At 40.7% G+C, this 13585-nt stretch overlaps 1 protein-coding gene and 1 long non-coding RNA gene across 9 annotated transcripts in view; both read right to left on the bottom strand.

Moving 5' to 3' along the window:
- The window catches only part of LOC118396216 (transcription factor SOX-6-like), a 165726-nt gene extending 159203 nt beyond the window's left edge, over nt 1–6523 (bottom strand). For 2 of the 8 annotated variants that reach the window (XM_052465443.1, XM_052465455.1), the window contains exon 1: nt 5262–5581. The gene's annotated coding sequence lies outside the window, so the exon portion shown is untranslated. Of the gene's footprint in view, nt 1–4520; nt 4540–5261; nt 5582–6236 lie in introns of those variants that run through there. The other 6 variants (XM_052465442.1, XM_052465448.1, XM_052465441.1 and 3 more) reach the window with 6 other exon arrangements.
- Nucleotides 6524–10315: 3792 nt separating this feature from the next.
- LOC118396107 (uncharacterized) lies at nt 10316–12865 on the bottom strand. Its single transcript, XR_004828125.2, has 2 exons — nt 12112–12865; nt 10316–11848 (listed from the first exon to the last, which is right to left on the bottom strand). It is a non-coding gene; the product is annotated as an uncharacterized LOC118396107 (long non-coding RNA).
- Nucleotides 12866–13585: the final 720 nt, after the last annotated feature.

The following is a 13585-nucleotide window of genomic DNA, read 5'->3' as shown; positions in this document are numbered from 1 at the left end:
GCTGCAGGCAAGCTGCTAATGAGTGCAGCCAATTGTACCAATCTCTAAGTAGTCCATAACTCACATTCTCACTCTCTCCCCCTCTCTCTCAGCTGTCAAACACCCTCACCTGTAAGTCGCCTGCAACCGTTTGCCCCTTTTCCTATTGCCAAGAGAATGTCACCCTAGATGAAAGAGAAGGCTAACAGGATCTACTCTTTCACTCTGCTGCCAATAGCAACTCATTTGACATCAGCATTTATCATATATTTTCTTAAAAGACAAATTGAGCCTTAAAAATGTACAAGTCACTTAGCACTATAGATTGAACTTCAAAAACGGTTTCAATTATTTTGAAGTTCTGATATATTCTGGTGAAAAAATGCTGAAAAGCAAAGTGTATTGAAGGCCAAGTGCAGAGAATCTAAAAAATATATATAATAACCGTTGTTTTATATGATATTATCTACACAATCACAAACCAAATTGCATCTTAAGTTATCTATATATATTTACATACACACACATGACCTGTACAGACACACATTTTCCCTAAGCACAAAAAGCTTATTTCTCTCAAATTTTGTGCACAAAATTGTTAACATGCCTGTTGGTGAGCACGTTATTATTTGTCAAGATAATCCATCCACCTGACAGGCGTGGCATATCAAGAAGCTGATTATTATACAGATGCAATTTGCGCTGGGGACAATAAAAGGCCACTCTAAAATGTGCAGTTTTGTCACACAACACAATGCCACAGATGTCTCAAGTTGAGGGAGCATGCAATTGGCATGCTGACTGCAGGAATGTCCACCAGAGCTGTTGCCAGAGAATTGAATGATCATTCTCTACCATAAGCCACCTCCAACATCGTTTTAGAGAATTTGGTAGTACGTCCAAGCAGCCTCACAACCGCAGACTAGGTGTAACCCCCTCCTCATTCTGATTGGCTGGGCCTGGCTCCCTAGTGGGTGGGCCTGGCTCCGAAGTGTGTGGGCCTATACCCATCCATGGCTGTGCCCCTGCCCTGTCATGTGAAATCCATAGTAAACTGCCTGTAACTCAGACCCAGAAGCTAGGATATGCATATAATTTGTATATTTGGATAGAAAACACTCTAAAGTTTCTAGAATGATGTCTGTGAGTATAACAGAACTGATATGGCAGGCGAAAACCCGAGGACAAACCATTAAAAAAAAAACTATTCGGCCTTCCACTGTTTCCAATGGCTTTCATGTTTATTATGTGGCGAAGTCCTCCCAGATTGCAGTTCCTAGGGCTTCCACTAGATGTCTTTAGAAATAGTTTCAGGCTGGTTTATGGAAAAATGAGCTAGAAGTTGTAGTTTTCTAAGTTTCATTTTGGCGGTAGTGTTTCCATGCGCGTGGGTGAAAGCAGGTTCTTTGTTATTCATCTCCGGTTATAAACATACTATTCTCCGTCTTAAATTGTATCGTTTATTTACATATTAGAGTACCTGAGGTTTGATTATAAATGTTGTTTGACTTGTTTGGATAAGTTTATTGGTAACGTTTGGGATTCATTTTGTATGCATTTTGATGGAGGGAAACCGGTGGATTATTGAATGAAACGCGCCAGCTAAACTGAGTTTTTATACATATAAAGAAGGACTTTATAAAACAAAAGGACCATTTGTGATGTAATTGGGACCTTTCGGAGTGCCAACAGCAGAAGATTTTCAAATGTAAGGCATTTATCATATCGCTATTTCTGACTTCCGTGTCGCACCTGCCTGGTTGAAAAATGTTTTTCATGTTTTTGTATGCGGGGCGCTGTCCTCAGATAATCGCATGGTGTGCTTTCGCCGTAAAGCCTTTTTAAAATCTGACACAGCGGCTGTATTAAGAAGAAGTTAAGCTTATTTTGAAGTATAATACTTGTATTTTCATGAATGTTAAATATTTATATTTCTGTCATTTGAAATTTGCGCTCTGCAATTTCACCGGATGTTGGCCAGGTGGGACGCTACCGTCCCATAAGATGTTAACAAATCAAAATATATTTGAGATTCTTCAAAGTAGCAACCCGTTGCCTTGATGACAGCTTTGCAGACTCTTGTTATTCTCTCAACCAGCTTCATGAGGTAGTCACCTGGAATGCATTTCAATTAATAGGTGTGCCTTGTTTAAAGTTAATTTGTGGGATTTCTTTCCGTCTTAATGCGTTTGAGCCAATCAGTTGTGTTGTGACAAGGTAGAGGTGGTATACAGAATATAGCCCTATTTGGTAAAAGACCCCGTCCATATTACGGCAAGAATCGCCCAAATAAGCAAAGAGAAACCACAGTCAATCATTACTTTCAGACACGGAGGTCAGTCAATCTGAAAAATTTCAAGAACTTTCTTCAAGTGCAGTTGAAAAAACTATCAAGTGCTATGATGAAACTGGCTCACACGAGGACCGCCACAGGAAATGAAGACGCAGAGTTACCTCTGCTACAGAAGATACGTTTATTAGAGTTACCAGCCTCAGAAATTGCTGCCCAAATAAATGCTTCACAGAGTTCAAGTAACAGACACATCTCAACATCAACTGTTCAGAGGAGACGACATGAATCAGGCCTTCATGGTCGAACTGCTGCATAATAACCACTACCAAAGGACACCAATAAGAAGAAATGACTTGCTTGGGCAAAGAAACACGAGCAATGGACATCAGACCGGTGGAAATCAATCCTTTGGTCTGATGAGTCCAGATTTTAGATTTTTGGTTCCAACTGCCGTGTCTTTGTGAGACGCAGAGTCGGTGAACGGATGATCTCTGAATGTGTGGTTCTCACCATGAAGCATGGAGGAGGGGTGATGGTGTGGAGGTGCTTTGCTGGTGACACTGTTGTGATAGATCTAACATTCAAGGCACACTTAACTAGCATGGCTACCACAGCATTCTGCAGCGATACGCCATCCCATGTGGATTGCGTTTAGTGGGACTATCATTTGTTCTTCAACAGGACAATGACCCACATCACACCTCCAGGCTGTGTAAGAGCGATTATAACAAGAAGGAGAGTGATGGAGTGCTGCATCAGATGACCTGACCTCCACAATCACCAAACCTCTACCCAATTGAGATGGTTTGGGATGAGTTGGACTGCAGAGTGAAGGAAAAGACATCAACAAGTGCTCAGCATATGTGGGAACTTCTTCAAGACTGTTGGAAAAGCATTCCAGGTGAAGCTGGTTGAGAGAATGCCAAGAATGTGCAAAGTTGTCATCAAGGGTGGCTACTTTGAAGAATCTCAAATATAAAATAGATTTTGATTTGTTAAACACTTTTGGGTTACTACATGATTCCATATGTGTTATTTCATAGTTCTGATGTATTCACTATTATTCTACAACATAGAAAATAGTACAAAATAAAGAAAATACCATTGAAAAAGGAGGTGTGTCCAAACTTTTGACTGGTACTGTATATACAATTAAAAGTCTCGTTATTGCTTAAATATACCATGAGGTAAGGTTTAGCTCTTGCACATGCAATATTTTCAAGAATGGGTTATTATAACATTTATTTTCAGGCACTTCCCTCATGTCAGCATAAGTCTGGACATGACAGGTTGTAGGCAATGTCTATCACCTACACTTTGACATGTAGGCTAACTATTTATGTACGTTTTTCGGTTTTCAAATCAATCAAATCAAATCAATTGCCTATGTTTGTTAATGGTCTTGGTACCCTAGCAGATGACCTTGGTGACCTGGCAGATTGGGAACCTCTTGACGGAAAATGGCCTTGCCCCTAAAATCAAGAAATTCCAGGCCTGGTGCTAACCATAGCCTAATTATCAAATGACAATGAGTCACAGTTTTCTCAACGCAAGGTTTCTCAATATAAGGTTTATGTGGTTTTTTTTGTATTACTTCTTGAAGGTATTTATCATATTAGCTCTGTGTTTTAATAGGCCTAAATAGTTGGACATGTTAGCCTACATTTGGGGTACCTTAGAAGGCTAACCTATAAGAACGTGTTTGATGGGACTGACATAATTAATAGGCTATATACTGTAAAGGTTTAGTGTGAACGATGCGGGAGGCGGTATTTGTGCGCTGAAACGACAAAAGGAACGGTCCAAAACTAAATCCAGGCGAGCTACAGGTGCGCTGCGACTGTATGGTAGCACGTCCCGGGACAATGTGCTGAATTGGCAGCCTATTTATAAATCTGCCATTTGAACGTGGACTGCACTCTAATGCCACTTTACCTTATGAGGGAACTTTAACCCACAGCACCTGCTCAAAACAAATTGGCATACAAGATCAACTTCACCCCAGCGAAGGGTCCCGTCGTCGGATTGTTTTTCAAACAGACACTCTCGCTTACAACGGGAATGTGCTTCTCTATTGGCTAGCTAGAGAGCACAGACAATTAAACTTAAGCTGAAGAATATAGGCACTATTTAAATTCTAGATCATGGATTTGAAATGTGTCCAAATAGCAATGAGGCTGCTGCATTTCAATTATATGCTAGGTTAATTCGAAGATAAATGGGGTGGAACGTTGCCTGTCTTTCTTACCTGGATGTCACTCTCAGTGTCAACAAGTTAGAGGGATCAAAAATAAATACATCTGTGTGGCATTGATCCGGATGTTACCACAATCCAGTTAATTACATTTTTAGTTGTTTTAAAACCGCATCACTGGCACGTGAATTCATTTCGATCGCCAGTGCGTGCGAGGGCTCTCTTTCAAAATGTTATCACCGGGCGTGCAGCACTCCGAGACGCATTATCTGAGAACTTGTGTGCACGTCAATTTGGGAAACTCCCTAAAGTGATGACCTATCTCGCTTTTCCAGAAAGGCTATGATGCTTCAGTGCGCCTTGTCCTCCTATACCCTGACATGTCAACGTATCATTAAGTTCACCGCACGAAACCTCAAAGAAACGTTCACTCTTTCACAAGATAGCCTACAAAAAGTCCATACTGTTAAGTGTTAAGTGCAAGGCAGAACGTACAGTTCTAAATGTCAGTCGAAGTGTGTGAAGCATGACTAAATAAACGCTCCTCCTAAAATCGCTACGCTCATACGACAATCAATTAAATGACATTTCGTAATTGTCCACCATAATAGTTATTGCCTTGGCAATCATCTATAACAACAGCCCAAGTCAAAAGAAAATATATAGAAACAAGTAGTCTAGTCTATAGGCTACGCTACATGCTGTTTTCAACTTGTAAACGTTCACGAATAAAAAAAAAATGTTCAATGTCGGCTATAGCCTAGGCAATCAGAATTCCAATTGAGAACAACTTACTTCAAGAAGTTCCCCTTGCTTCGCACCGTGTTCTCGCTGGGACCAACGTCTTGTTTCTTCTGTATTGTCTCCCAATGGAACCGTTTTAGAACGAAGGGTTACGTCTATTTTAATTTATGACTCACCACGCATTCTTTTAAGGTCAGTTTCCATGACCCGAGAGAGAGAGTAAACTTGTGAGAGAGACATCCCCGACTCGGCAGCGTCGACAATATTCCCATTTTCCAGTTGATTACAACTGAATCAAATTCATTCTGATTTGGACATGGCGCTGAAGTCAACCGAGCGCACAGTGAACAAACTCCGAAAGGCTCGGCATTTACAGTTGAGGTGGTGGCCCTGTGGCTAGAAAAGCGCTCGTCGTTTCGATGAATAGTAGCCGGCTACCACTATGTGGACAAACATGAAACTACGTCCTATTACAATAGCTTGCAATACCACCGGGCAGCTATTTTCAAGCTGCGGGGCTCGCTCACAAAGTTAACGGGCAATGCAGAAAAAACGACTTGTATTAAACTGATTGTGGGCCTATTACAGTGAAACGTGCTGACATAAACCAGCTTGCACGGAATTATTTCACTTTAAGCTACAGACATCGTTTTACAATAAGCATTTGACAACACTTAGTTTAGCAAAGTAGTTCAGTCTGAAACACAATGTAGGCACAATATTTTGTAAATGTTATATGCAAATGACAAATACAATAGGCGTATGTTGCAAATCATTAGGCTACGTGTAATTTGTTCACTGACCAAACTCGCCTCATTTGACATTTTCCCTTTCATAATGACATGTAAGTGTAGGCATAGTAGCCTATCAATCTCAATGACAAAACATTAATAACCTCTTAATAACCTATGATGCAGGGACTTAAGCTACACATTGGCTTTCGACTGGGAAGCAACACACAGCCACGGCCAGACAAAGCACCACATTAATATAAATGTTGGGATATAGCAATAGGGCTATTCTTACCTTGGCTTGGTGTATCCAGTCTGTGGGCATCACGTTGTATTATCAAAGGACAACGTTGTCTGTATCAGTGGAGAAAGCAATACAGGCAACTTGTGTGGCCATGGGCCACTTAACACTCTGGTGCGCGAGATGAGGTTCACTTGAGAGTCTCTTTGGTAACTTTGTTAAACTAGTCAATCTTGGCTACCCATAACTATTTTAAGCATTTCCCATCGTGCAACAATTTGAAAGTGAGGCGAAGTGAGTGAGTGTTCACTGTTATCGTGCACGGAGAGTACTCATTCTCCCTAATGGATGCAACGAGAAAAACTGAGAATGAAAGCATCGAGAAGGATCGAGAGAGAGCGAGAGAGAGAGAGCGAGAGAGAGAGTCTGTCACGTTTAATAAATTGGTCTATTGGTATTTCTATAATTATAATGATCACTTGTTTGCTTCAAAATACAACAACCACAGTGCATAACTCGTTTGCTTTCAGTAAAACAAGTTTTAATTTTGGTTATTTTTAATATGCGAAGTGTATAATCTGCTTCTTATAAAAACGAAACGATTTGGCAAGGAAATCAGACTACCACCACTTTAGCAACGTCAATGCAACCAATCGTGCGTTGTCTAATGTCAATGCCTTTCATGGCACACATTCGTTGAGTGGCTATCTAAAACAAATATTGGTTCCCGGGTGACTTGTTGAATTAATTCGTTTGTATGACGCTGTTTATAAAAGATAAACAAATGAAGGCGTTTCACTTTTGGATCAAAATGTAATTCTATCAAGCATTAAGAATATCATTACATGTCGACGACATTTTTGCTTAACTGTCTGTTGAATAATTATATCCCTATTTTAATAGAATGAAAGGGCTATTGCATGATTAAATGTTTGGCTATATTCTAAATTAGTAACATTTCAGAACAATGTATCTTAACGAATAAGATAAATGTGCCAAAATGCATGCATGTTCACGATCAAAGCTTTTGTAAATCAGCCTATAGCCTATGAGCAACTATCGAATTTATATGAATTTGATATTCGTATAAATTGGAAAATTAATTGTAGCCTATTAAAAACGGACATGTAGGCTTTTTGGTTGTCAACCTATTCAATCCCATCTTAAAATACGAGACATGGGTTATTTATTTCCTTCAAAGATGATGGATTGACTAGACTATTGATAGGGACATTTTGGAGTTGAAACTTTAAATGAGTGCCTTTTAAAGATATGCCTGGTAAAATAGCAGACAAAAATGCAGTTCCTCTTACGCCACCCTGTGGTAAACGTAGACAGCTCAGCTCAAACTCACCAGAGTGTCTACGATCACTGACTGCCAGTAACGCACACTTTTGGGTGATGTATCAAAACGGTCAATCCTTGGGACGCCCGGTACCCTAAAGCCTAACCTTAACCCATATCCTTGTCTGAGACCAGCCTCCCGGACAGCTGATGAAACTAAGGAGTATTTCTGTTTGTAATGAAGCTTTTTTTTTTTAGAAAAATGCATTCTGATTGGCGGTGCCTGGCTCCGCAGCGGTGGTCCTGCGAAATCGAGCGCTGGAGAGGGAGCGGGATTAGGCGTGACAGGCTTGAAAATAACCATGACCAAATATACAGTGAGCTCAAAGTATTGGGTCAGTGACACGTTTTGTGGTTTTTGGCTTTGTACTCCACACTTTGGATTTGAAATGATATGACTATGAGGTTAAAGCCCCGACTGTCTGCTTTAAATTGAGGGTATTTTCATCCATATCGGGTGAACCATGTAGAAATTCTAGCATTTTTTGTACATAGTCCCCCCATTTAAGGAGACCAAAAGTATCGGGACAAATTCACATATGTGTCAGTTCAAGTATTTTTTTTTCTTCATTGTCATACTTCATGTGTATTAAAGTAGTACAATGTTAAGAATTTCGTCCCATATTCATAGCACAGAATGAATACATCAAGTTTGTGACTACAAATGAGTTGGATTCATTTGTGATTTAGTTTTGGATGTGTTTGAGATTATTTTGTGCCCAATTGAAATGTAGGGTCAATAATGTGTTGTGTAATTTTGAAGTCACTTTTATTGTACATAAGCAGAGCATATGTTTCAAACACTTCTACATTAATGTGGATGCTACCATGATTACAGATAATCCTGAATGAATTGTGAATAATTATTCGTGAAAAGGTTACAGATGCACAAATATCATAGTCCCAAGACATGCTAACATCTGACTGTTACACGGTATTCAGACCCCTTCCTTTACTTTTTCCCCATTTTGTTAGGTTATTTTTAATAGATTCAATAGTCCCCCCCCTCAATCTACACACAATACCCCATAATGACAAAGCAAAAACAAGTTTAGATTTTTAGCAAATTTATTAAAAAATAAAAAACGGAAATATCTCATTTACATATATATTCAGACCCTTTACTCAGTACTTTGTTGAAGCATCTTTGGAAGCGACTACAGCCTCGGGTCTTCTTGAGTACACTTGTGTTTGGGGAGTTTCTCCCATTCGTCTCTGCATATCCTCTCAAGCTCTGTCAGGTTGGACGGGGTGCGTTGCTGCACAGCTATTTTCAGGTCTCTCCAGAAATGTTTGATCAGGTTCAAGTCCGGGCTCAGGCTGGGCCACTCAAGGACATTCAGAGACTTGTCCCGAAGCCACTCCTGTGTTGTCTTGGCTGTGTGCTTAGGGTCATTGCCCTGTTGGAAGGTAAACTTTCACCCCAGTCTGAGGTCCTGAGCGCTCTGGAGCAGGTTTTCATCAAGGATCTCTCTGTACTTTGCTCCGTTAATCTTTGCCTCGATCCTGACTAGTCTCACAGTCCCTGCTGCTGAAAAACATCCCCACAGCATGATGCTGTTGCCAACACCACCATAATTCACTGTAGGGATGGTGCCAGGTTTCCTCCAGACGTAACGCTTGGCATTCAGGCCAAAGACTTCAATCTTGGTTTCATCAGACCAGAGAAGCTTGTTTCTCATGGTCAGACGTGACGCTTGGTGCCTTTTGGCAATCTCCAAGTGGGCTGTCATGTGCCTTTTACTGAGGAGTGGCTTCTGTCTGGCATAAAGGCCTGATTGGTCGTGCTGCATAGATGGCTGTCCTTCTGGAAGATTCTCCCATCACCACAGAGGAACTCTGGAGCTCTGTCAGAGTGGCCATCAGGTTCTTGGTCACCTCCCTGACCAAGGCCCTTCTCTCCCGATTGATCAGTTTGGCCGGGCGGCCAGCTCTAGGAAGAGTCTTGTTGGTTCCAAACTTCTTCCATTTAAGAACATTGTTGAGAATATATATATATTTTTAAATACATTTTTTTTAAAGTTTGGAAACAGTTAAGGAGTCTGAATACTTCCTGAATCCACTGTACTCCATGAGCCACCCCAGAGATAACCCCCTTGAATTATTTCATTTATTTAATTGAACCTTTATTTAACTAGGCAAGTCAGTTAAGATCAATTTCTTATTTCAATGAGAGCCCAGGAACAGTGCCTTGTTCCGGGGCAGAATGACAGATTTGTACCTTTCCAGCTCGGGGATTCGATCTAGCAACCTTTCGGCTCTGCCACCCCTTGATAGGTGCCCTGCCTCGAAAATCCATACACAAAATATTACACTCCGATTTCTTTTTCAGGCGCAAAGCTAGCTTCCTCTGCTCCGCAGACACACACAAAAAATCTAAATAAGACCACTTCTTGCTACTCTCACCGACGTCACATTATCCTCCGACGAAACGCAGATCTTCCTTGAGATGTCCAACAGATCTCCCAGGTAGCATTGGGCCAAAACCCTCACTAACTAAAAACTAGTCTAGGCTTGGATTTCACTACACCTTTACTTCTAATTTTCTTTCCTTTTCACCACTGTAACCCCACTCATTCTCACTCTCTGTGCTCTCATCTTCACACAAAGCATCATCGGTTTCAAACATGACATCCGTTTCCGTCATCATCCATGCATCTCCCAGCTGCCTTGATTAGAAGCAGGTGAGGCTACTTAAGGTGTGATGGGGAAGGAAGTCCTGCCCCTGCAGGAAACTGGAAGGGGTGATTGATGGAAGTCAGTATGTGAAGGGAATTTTCTACAATCAGTTTAAGAGCTAGAGCTTCTGGATTTAATAAAATAAAAGCAATGGCAAGTGGTAAAGTCTAAAAGTAATGGCAAGTGGTAAAGTATTATAACAACAGAGAAGCACATTTCAAACATGTTACTAATGAAACATTACACTCAATGGGTTATTTCACAAATTAAGTTCCTTTTATGTCCCTCAGACATTATGCGTTTACATTTTGATCAAACACTCAAGTTGGCATTTGGATCAAATAAATCTGCTCTAACTAAACCATGTTAAAAATGTTTTCGTTAAAATAAATTATTTTTCCCCCCCGAAAATCCACATTTTGGCATGTACCTCGTCATGTTTGTCTCATTACATGATTTTGCCAAGTTTCCCCCATTGCATAGCCCTAATTATTTATTTTGCTTTGATGAAGTTCTCTGAAGAAATGATTTATTTATTTTGTATAAATTATTTTAAATTACTTATTTAATGTGATTAGCACTACTACCGAACTACTACTGTTGCATACAACAAGCTTCCAATCGTCAAACCATCAACACTCACATTTTATAGTCATTTGTCTTCATTTAACCTCTTGAGATGGGAAAACATGTTTGTTATGAAGTTAAATGTGCACTTCATGACAGAAGGTTAAACTTAGATTAAATAAATATAATAAATATAATTTCTTTACAAAACAACCCAAAAGGCACTCTATTTGTGGAATGACACCAATCAATATGTTACATGAAATTGTTCAATCACAAACACTTAAGAAAGGCAGAGGTAATCAAGTAAAAAAAATACTACGTTTTCTAAATGTCGAAAATATCTTACAAAAATGTATTATTTAAATGATTCCAGAAACACATTTTCACCCTAACCAATTTAAGAGTTTAACTAATCTCTCATGCCAGATCTGTCAGATACTGTCACGCTCTGGCCATAGAGAGGCTTTTATTCTCTATTTTGGTTTGGCCAGGGTGTGACTAGGGTGGGCATTCTAGTTTCTTCATTTCTATGTTTTCTGTTTCTTTGTTTTTGGCCGAGTGTGGTTCCCAATCAGAGGCAGCTGTCTATCATTGTCTCTGATTGGGAATCATACTTAGGCAGCCTTTTTCTAACATGGTTTTTAGTGGGTAGTTTTCTGTATAGTTGATTTGCCTTACAGAACGGTTCGTTTTACTCTGTTATTTTGTTCGAGTGTTTTGAGTAATAAAGAATCATGAACACCTACCACGCTGGGCTTTGGTCCGATCCTCAATCTGACAAGAGACGTGACAGATACGGCATCTATGCAATATACTATGAGACACTTTCCTCTGACTCTGCAAAATTACTAAATCACACCTCAATTTGAGGCAGGGAAAAATGGAGGGACAGAGGGGTCCGGTTACACTTTCCTGCTCTCATCCAACCCCACGCCATCCCTCTGTGGTTCTCCTCTCTCTCCCAGAGGCATCGCTCCTTTCCTCCCGAATTCTCCACTCCTCCCGAACACTCCCCTCCTCCCAAGCGGTCTCCTCTTCCCAATCGTTCTCCTCCTAAATGCCGTCTGCACCTGCTTTTGTTGAGACGGAACAGTGCATTCTTCACCACGTCGTTGCGGAGTATACAGACAACAGAGTTAATGCATGGAGGCAACATGAGCAACACCAGCAATGTGACATGCTGGATATTCCATTGCTGAGACAAGTGAAAGGACATAATTTGCTCTTGTAGTAGTATAGAGGTTAGACTATAGATGAATGGCAGCAGCTGTATTACAAACATGCAGAGGTAGAAGGCTACAGTGCTACAGGCATGATGGCTGTTCACTTGGCTTACCACAGCTGCTCTGCGAGCCACTTTGTACATGCATCCATAACCGGAGCAGATGCGAGGGCGGGAGAACAGTACCTTTTCCTTCGGCATAGATCCTTCAACAATTGTAGGGTCACAGAACAGTCCTGCAGTGGCTTGGTTAACAGCACTTTGTCCCAGGTTGAGCAGGACATAGCAATCACGACCAACACTGCCACTCAACACCAGCTTAGCACCAAGGCAAGCTGCACACACCTGGAAGTCATTATTCTTAGTTAGTGGATGCTGTGGCAAAAAAAAAAACGTATCTTTCTATCGCGGTGAGGTTTAAAGTCATCTTGAGAGCTCACGAGGACAGCTGTCATACCACTCAGATGTGTTATGCACCATCAGCCGAAAACCACTGTGCGGCGGAGCAGAAAATAGTATGACAGAGTTAAAGGCTATGAAAAAGTTATGCGAAAGATTACAGATCAGTACATTATTTAACAAGGCGCAGGATGGCTGTTCTCTAAAGCTCACCAATCCAATGAGTGCGTAGCTGTTCATGGCCAGAAAAGAGAATAATTTATGACAAGAGTCATAAAAATTGAAGTTTTCCCTACAATAATGTGCCGGGAAAAGAACCGTGTAGATGGATCAAACATGCCTTGATCCTCTTCAACCATTGTCATGTTGAGAAAGCGTGCACTTACCATCAGGCCTCACATCAAAGGGCCTCATGAGCACGGCATTATAAATAAAAAATAATACTAGTAATGACTTTTTTTTATTCGCGTGAGGCCAACCCATGCTCTGCTCAAGTAGTAGGGGAATTCCACCAGTGGAGGCTCCTCAGAGGAGGAAGGGGAGGATTATACTCAGTGAAATTTCATTAAAAACTATACTAAATATATTCATAAGTCACCAAATAATTGATTAAAACACACTGTTTGCAATGAAGGTCTATAGTACCTTCAACAACACTTTCTGGGGTAGCACCATGGTGTAGCCGGAGGACAGCTAGCTTCCGTTTTCCTCTGGCTACATTGACTTCAATACAAAACCTAGGAGGTTTGTAGGCCTCACCCCCTTCCATAGACCTACATGGTAATTATGACCACTTCCGGAGGACGACCTCCAACCAATCAAAGCTTTTGCAGTGTGAACTGACATGTTGTCCATCCAATCATAGGATTAGGATCAGAGAATGAACCTAGTGTGTTGTATTGGGGTTGTGCCGCAGAGAATTATGAGGGGGTTCTATGTGGTGAGAAGCTTGGTTAGTTTAAACACGTTTGTCGTCTCTGTGCGTTGCGCGCCTATACCGTGGGTATTTTTTGAAACACTTACTTGAGGAGCAGTGCAAGTTTGGGAACAGAATAAATAACATGTCCCTGTTTTTTGTGACCACACTTGAATATCTACTCAGAACTCAGCTTAAAAAATCTCTGCAGAAAGAATGAGGTGTCGGTTAAGATATAACACCTTGGGTTTGAAAACATTTATTTTGGTTATT

The sequence above is a fragment of the Oncorhynchus keta genome, chromosome 17 (genome assembly GCF_023373465.1).
Source record: "Oncorhynchus keta strain PuntledgeMale-10-30-2019 chromosome 17, Oket_V2, whole genome shotgun sequence".
In the NCBI taxonomy this organism is placed as follows: Eukaryota; Metazoa; Chordata; class Actinopteri; order Salmoniformes; family Salmonidae; genus Oncorhynchus; species Oncorhynchus keta.
The sequence above is the reverse complement of the archived record's forward strand: the minus strand, read 5'-3'. Positions and strand labels throughout refer to the sequence as shown.